Source organism: Bison bison, unplaced genomic scaffold (assembly GCF_000754665.1).
Source record: "Bison bison bison isolate TAMUID 2011002044 unplaced genomic scaffold, Bison_UMD1.0 scf7180017863691, whole genome shotgun sequence".
In the NCBI taxonomy this organism is placed as follows: Eukaryota; Metazoa; Chordata; class Mammalia; order Artiodactyla; family Bovidae; genus Bison; species Bison bison.
This window is the reverse complement of record NW_011494263.1, coordinates 168,551-176,026: the sequence shown is the minus strand read 5'-3', so window position 1 is coordinate 176,026 and position 7,476 is coordinate 168,551. Positions and strand designations below refer to the sequence as shown.

Below are 7,476 nucleotides of genomic sequence, written 5' to 3'. Positions count from 1 at the left end.
CAGATGACACCACCCTTATAGCAGAAAGTGAAGAAGAGCTAAAAAGCCTCTTGATGAAAGTGAAAGTGGAGAGTGAAAAAGTTGGCTTAAAGCTCAACATTCAGAAAACAAAGATCATGGCATCCGGTCCCATCACTTCATGGGAAACAGATGGGGAAACAGTGGAAACAGTGTCAGACTTTATTTTGTTGGGCTCCCAAATCACTACAGATGGTGACTGCGACCATGAAATTAAAGGACGCTTCCTCCTTGGAAGGAAAGTTATGACCAACCTAGATAGCATATTAAAAAGCAGAGACATTACTTTGCCAACAAAGGTCCGTCTAGTTAAGGCTATGGTTTTTCCTGTGGTCATGTATGGATGTGAGAGTTGGACTGTGAAGAAGGCTGAGGGCTGAAGAATTGATGCTTTTGAACTGTGGTGTTGGAGAAGACTCTTGAGAGTCCCTTGGACTGCAAGGAGATCCAACCAGTCCATTCTGAAGGAGATCAGCCCTGGGATTTCTTTGGAAGGAATGATGCTAAAGCTGAAACTCCAGTAGTTTGGCCACCTCATGCGAAGAGTTGACTCATTGGAAAAGACTCTGATGCTGGGAGGTATTGGGGGCAAGAGGAGAAGGGGACGACAGAGAATGAGATGGCTGGATGGCATCACTGACTCGATGGATGTGAGTCTGAGTGAACTCCGGGAGTTGGTGATGGACAGGGAGGTCTGGCATGCTGCTATTCATGGAGTCGCAAAGAGTCGGACATGACTGAGCGACTGATCTGATCTAATCTGATCTGATATGCTATCTCTCTGTCTCCCCACGAACCCTGGCAAGGCATGACCTCCCACTATATGGGTGAAAGGTCTCCCCTGATCTTCTGGCTCCAGCACTGGTGACAGACACATAGTAGGCCTTTAAGAAATACATATTGAATAAATTAATGCATGGATTAGTAGATGCCTCCCCTAGAACACACTGCTGCATCCATGTTGGGAGACATGCATGGTTTCAGCACAGCTACTGCCATCATATGAACTGGAAAACTTCAAGCTTTGCTCCCCTAGACCAGCCTAAGGCTGGGGATGGAGCTGGAGTCTATTAATAGGACCCCCTCCCCCCAGTCTAGAGGCTTCATATTTGTAGCCTATGCCAACAACATGAGGATAAACTCTAATCTTTAAAGAAACAATCTTCCACTACCTTCCACTTTCATCCTTTGCAAATTGTAAACCAGAGTTTTATAGCCTTTAGTGAGAAGGAAAGGTGGAAAAAACAGGAAAAAGATCTTTAATTCTTCTTGTAAGGGTGCAAATTAATACAATCTTCTGGAGATGATTTGTCCTAAATAAATGTATAGCCTTGGTTCCAGTAATTTTGCTTCTAAGTTTTATGCTAATGCTATGATCAGAAGCACCCGCAAACATGAATAAGCAAGGATGTAGTCCTCAGAGTCTCCTACAAAAGTGAAAATCTGGGGACATCCCAAGGCCCATTCAACGTAAAGTGTCCACAGCATAGACAGGTCATCATGCAACCAACCACCTGAAAATTGTATTTAGTGTTAAAAGAAATCATTACAATAGGACATTGAGAGCAAAGAACAGAATACAAAATAGCATGATCCCAGGTTTGCAGAGCACATGGAAGACAGTGACCCATCCTCGCCAGGCATGTATATGCTAAAGCTTTTCTCTCTGGGTTCAAATCCCAGGACAAGAGTCAGAGGGTCAGAGGCAGGTGACAGCAAGGCCACCATAGGAGCCACTGCAGACCCACGAGGCCCGAGACAGGGTGGGGAGGGCTGGGGAGTGGGGAGGTGCTCACACAGCATCCACAGGTACAGGGACAGAAGCTCTTTGCGGGGTGATGCCTCCCACTCTAAGGAGATCACACTGGGACCAAGGCAGGAAAGGAACAGGTGCGGATCTGCATTCCCTCCACCGAGTAGAGACAACGCATCACTGTTTCCTCACTGACAAATCCAGGGACAAAAACGTTTTCTTTCCTTCTTTCGTTCCTCCTTCCCTCATTCTTTCCTTCTTTCCACTGTTTTGATGTCTCTTCTGAGCTTTCACCCCCACAGAGCTCTCAAACCCAGATGCCTACACAGGCCATACAGGGACACAGGGTCAGAAACCATGTCCTCTGAAAGCTCCATCCCGACTCGGGCACCTTCTGCAGGTAAGAGGTGGACTCAGCGTGGCCAGACCTGCCTGGTCTCCAAGGGAGGCTAGAAACCCATATCGCCGTGATTGTCTCCCCATTTTTAAATTTCAGTAACCAGTTCAAGTTGTCCCAACCACAGGGTGAGCTGTGGTTTGTCACCATGTGAGACACATGCGAGGAGGACAGAGTCTATGGGAGGAAGGGGTGAGGGGGGAGGGGGTGGGGAGACCGACATTTTTCAGGTGTCCGGGAGCCCACTTTCTGTCACAGAGCCCTGTGTGGGGGCTGACAAAACTGGAGCAGTGACAGCTGAAACCAAGAGGTGGCCCCTGGCCCTTGTTGAGTCCCACTTCATGGGGGAGGGGGTGAGGAGTATACAGCCACTGGCCCCTGCCGTTTTTGTCTCTTGCCCTCAACTTCTTTCCGCTATTTTCTATCTTGATGAAATCCAGCTCACATACCTCGAACACAGGAAACTCAATCTAGTGGAAGATGATGAGGCTCAGAGGAGACTATACTACCCCTGGTGAATGGAGGTCAGTGTGGTGCCCTTGGTCACCACCTTCAAAGGGGAGGCTGCAGAATATCCCGGAGGTGAAGCGGCTGTTGGTGAGGGCTCAGCTCAGTATAACTCTCCAGATCTGACATCACTGGGGTGAAAATGAAGGTACTGATGGCTCCTGCTCAACAAGGATCTATCCTGGGACTATTCAGCTCAACAACAAATAGTTTCAACTGATATCAGATCCTGCAACCATAAACTCAGGGGGAAAAGAAGGAAAGACTGAAAGCAAAACACAGAATTTTCTAAGCATGAGGGCCCTTAGATCAGAGTAAGGTGTGCAGCACTGGAGATGGCTGGTAATGTCCCTCCTCCCTCGCTTCTGCATAACCAGTTAATGCCAGCTCTCCCCTCATACTGAGTGCATAGCAGAAACACACAAACATGGGGACTAGTGTCTTGGGTTTGCACTTTGGCTCCTCAGCTCTTTAGCTGTGTCATTATGATCAAGTCCCTTAAGCTTAGTTTCCTCATCTGGAAAATGGGCACCATGACGATAATCCCACCTTGGGGAGGTGTGTGCCTGGGAGGAGCAAGAGACCCTGAGAGGGCTTTTTGAGCTCCTGAGTCCAGAACAAATATTAATTATTCTGCCTCATCAGAGTCAATGTGGTGATTACAGGTAACTCCTGACATCCCCAGTCCTCAATATTGAGTCAAGCATAGTGACTGCTGTTTTTGAACTATAACCAGACCTCTGACTGAGCTGATGCTCCCATTTTCCTGACTCCACCAGGAGCTAAAACACTGGCTCCTACTACTCTCCTCCTCGCCCTTACCAGCCAACCTTTCCTTGCCAAGTACTTCAAGCCAGAAATCACACAGTAAGGAGAGTTGTAAAGGCTTTCAGTTTCTTGTCAGTTTCCCACATCTCCTCAGGGTAGCACAAAAAGCTGTTACCATGGGAACTTGCACAGTTCAGTCTCCAAGGGTTATGTGGAACTGACCTCATTCTGCCCTTTATGTTGAAAGCATTCACTGCTGTCTTAGAAACCTTCCTAAGCCTGCTGCTTAAGGATGATATGTGTTGACTTGATCTAGCTTTTTTTTCCCCCCAGGGTGATTCTGAACATTCAGTCAAGTAACCAGAGATGGGGGTTCCCTGGTGGCTCAGTGGTGAAGAATCCACCTGCCAGTGCACAAGACATGGGTTCCATCTCTGATCTGGGAAGGTCCCACATGATGTGTAGCAACTAAGCCCAGGCATCACAACTACTGAACCTGTGCTCTAGAGCCCGGGAACCGCAATCAATGAAGCTCACGTGCCCTAGAACCCATGCTCCACGACAAAAGAAGCAACCGCAATGAGAAGCCCGTGCACCACAAGTAGAGAGCAGACCTCATCTCCACAACTAGAGAAAAGCCCACGCAGCAACACAGACCCAGCACAGCCAAAATAAATACATAAGTAAAAATTTAAAAAAATGTAACCAAATATTCAGTAACCTAACTTTCCACAGGACTTGACAAAAGCAAGCCACCCATCATGTGCTTTTCCCTTGCCCCCAAACACCATGCAATTGACCTGCCTCGACAATCTGAAAAGTTGCCCAGTACACTCCAGAAGGGAGAATTTTTTTAGTTTTCTTTCTTTCTACAAATTTCTGGGGTTGTGATTAAAATTGGAGATTCCTCCACACTCCCCAGTGATAAATAGTTAAGACAGTCTGAAAGACAGTGGAAAGAGTTCAGGGCTTCAGAGCCCAATTTAACGAACAGTTAAATTGGGATTTAAATTTAATTTAAATCTGATTCTAGATTTAAATCCTATCTTGGCGGCGGCGGTGCTGGGAGCCTGGCTGGTGCGGAGCCGTTAGCGCAGTTGGCGGCAGCGGCGGTCGGCGGCGGCACAGCGCTCAGCGCACACGGGGCCCCGGCAGCAGCTGTAGCGGAGGCGCCCTGCGGTCCCGGCCCCTGCGCGGCCACCCTCGCTCTCTCGGCCTCCCTGCCTCGCTCGCACCATGGCTGATCAGCTGACCGAAGAGCAGATTGCTGAATTCAAGGAAGCTTTCTCCCTTTTTGACAAAGACGGTGATGGCACCATCACAACCAAGGAACTTGGAACCGTCATGAGGTCGTTGGGCCAGAACCCAACAGAAGCCGAATTGCAGGACATGATCAACGAGGTGGACGCTGATGGTAATGGCACCATTGACCTCCCAGAATTTTTGACTATGATGGCTAGAAAAATGAAAGACACCGACAGTGAAGAAGAAATCCGCGAGGCATTCCGAGTCTTTGATAAGGATGGCAACGGTTACATCAGCGCCATAGAGCTCCGCCACGTCATGACAAACCTGGGAGAGAAGCTAACAGATGAGGAAGTAGATGAGATGATCAGAGAAGCAGACATCGACGGAGACGGGCAGGTCAACTACGAAGAATTCGTACAGATGATGACTGCAAAATGAAGACCTACTTTCAACTCCTTTTCCCCCCCTCTAGAAGAATCAAATTGAATCTTTTACTTACCTCTTGCAAAAAAAAAAAAAAAAGTTCATTTACTCATTCTGTTTCTATATAGCAAAACTGAATGTCAAAAGTACCTTCTGTCCACACACACAAAATCTGCATGTATTGGTTGGTGGTCCTGTCCCCTAAAGATCAAGCTACACATGAGTTTTCCGATATAAATACTTGTCCTACCTTAACGATAAGGAAGCACTTAGTGGGCTCCTGGCAGGCCCGTCTGCTCATGATTAATCACACTGTTCGGGCTGGCCAGTTTTTCATGCATGCAGCTTGACAATTGAGCACAGTCAGGCGTTTGTATTAAAAATGAAAAAGTGAAAAAACAAATTCAAAACCTACTCAGAGGGGTTCTAGTTCAAATTGTTAGTGTAAATTGTAGCCGGTTTACTGAGAAGAGGCGTTTAAAATTGGTTCGCCTCAGGATGCCGTGTGGGTAACTGTCCAGGCGGAGCGCCCCTGCTGCAGGGCGGGCCTCTCTACCGCCCCCTGGCGACCGTGACGCGCTGGCGGTGCGCCCGTCTGTGTCTGCGGCGTTGTCCGCGTTGTGCTGAGTGGAATGGGTGTCAGGCTATCACCATTTATACAAATTTTTAAAAAGAAACTTTTATCAAGGGAGCATCTTTGGACTCTGTTTTTAAAACCTTCCGAACCATGACTTGAAGCCGGCAGAGCAGGCTGTGGCTGTGGACTTCAGCACAACCATCAACATTGCTGTTCAAGAAATTCACAATTTACGTCCATTCCAAGTTGTAAATGCTAGTCTTTTTTTTTTCCAATAAAAAGACTATTAACTTAAAAAAAAAATCCTATCTTGACCTTTTACTGGCTCTGTGACCTTGGGCAAATTATTCAGCCTCTTAACTTTGCTTCTTGATGGTAAAATGGGACTAATTTTGTAACAGAATGCTGTGAAGTACAGTCCTTAGGAGGTGGCATTGCTGTGAGTAATTGCTCCTCAGGTAGTTATCAGGCATCAGTTACCCCTGGACCATTAGGGGTTCTGTTCAGCCACTGGTTGGTACCGCAGTGGGCCCCTCCCTTGAACAACCAACTGTCGGTGAGTGACCATTCAGCCAACAGTTGCCCAAGTGTGGTCCTCAGACTGAAGTGGTGTATGAGGCAGATCTTGCGGTTCTACATAGGGTCCTCTGGCTCCCCAGCTTTAGGCCAGCAGATGAGCTGGTAGCCCAGGGAAGAGGTTAAGTGCTCTATCCCTCAGGGCTCCAGAGCCCTCACCAACATCTCCCAGCAGTCTTGGGCCAGACTTTCAGGTGATGGTGAAACTCTCCCCCATTCCTGTCTCTTCAACCTAATGGCAGCAGTAGCTAGCCTGGGTCACAGTCTGAAGGACACCAGTCACACATCGCTCCCCCTACCATATTCATTTTGGTGGGCTGAGGAGCCTGAGGGCCGGTTAGGTCCTGGGCACCTGCCTCTGTCAGCAATAACAGCTGGGCTGAGTCTGAGAACCTGGCCCTAAAGAAGCTGCCAACTGAGATCTGTTTCTTCATCCAGGACTGGGACCTGAGAGGGAGAAAATGGTACCTTGGGACCTTGCCCTTTCTTGTCAGAACAGATAATGACATTACTTTGGTAGAGATTTACAGGAACGTCATTACTTTGCTATGCCCTGACCTCAAGAACAAATGATCTGACATCAAGAAGTTTGCAACAATTAACCAGGGCCCTCCATCCCTTTTCCTATGAAAAGGCTTTCCTGAAAGCTTTGCTGGAGTTTGGGGTTTTTAAGGCATGAGCCATCCATTTTCTTGCAGCGCCATGAAATAAACCTTTCTCTGCTCCAAACTCTGATGTTTTGGTATTGTTTGGCCTCACTGAACATCGGGCACATGAACTTGTGGTTTGGTAACTATTATGCATCTTTCATTGCCCTTCCGCAAACTCGAAATGGGTCTTCATACTTGCAATATCCAGGTAACTTCAGTTCAGTTCAGTTCAGTCACTCAGTCGTGTCCGACTCGTTGCGAACCCATGAATTGCAGCACGTAAAGCCTCCCTGTCCACCACCAACTCCTGAAGTTCACCCAAACTCATGTCCATTGAGTCGGTGATGCCATTTAGTCATCTCCTCCTGTCCCCAATCCCTCCCAGCATCAGAGTCTTTTCCAATGAGTCAACTCTTCGCATGAAGTGGCCAAAGTATTGGAGTTTCAGCTTTAGCATCAGTCCTTCCAAAGAACACCCAGGACTCATCTCCTTTAGGATGGACTGGTTGGATCTCCTTGCAGTCCAAGGGACTCTCAAGAGTCTTCTCCAACACCACAG

The 7,476-nt window shown here is 47.8% G+C and overlaps 1 pseudogene across 1 annotated transcript; it reads left to right on the top strand.

The window, feature by feature from the left end:
- Positions 1 to 4,495: 4,495 nt before the first annotated feature.
- LOC104983927 lies at positions 4,496 to 5,213 on the top strand (annotated as a pseudogene). Its single transcript, XR_824694.1, has one exon. The product of XR_824694.1 is annotated as a calmodulin pseudogene (transcript).
- Positions 5,214 to 7,476: the final 2,263 nt, after the last annotated feature.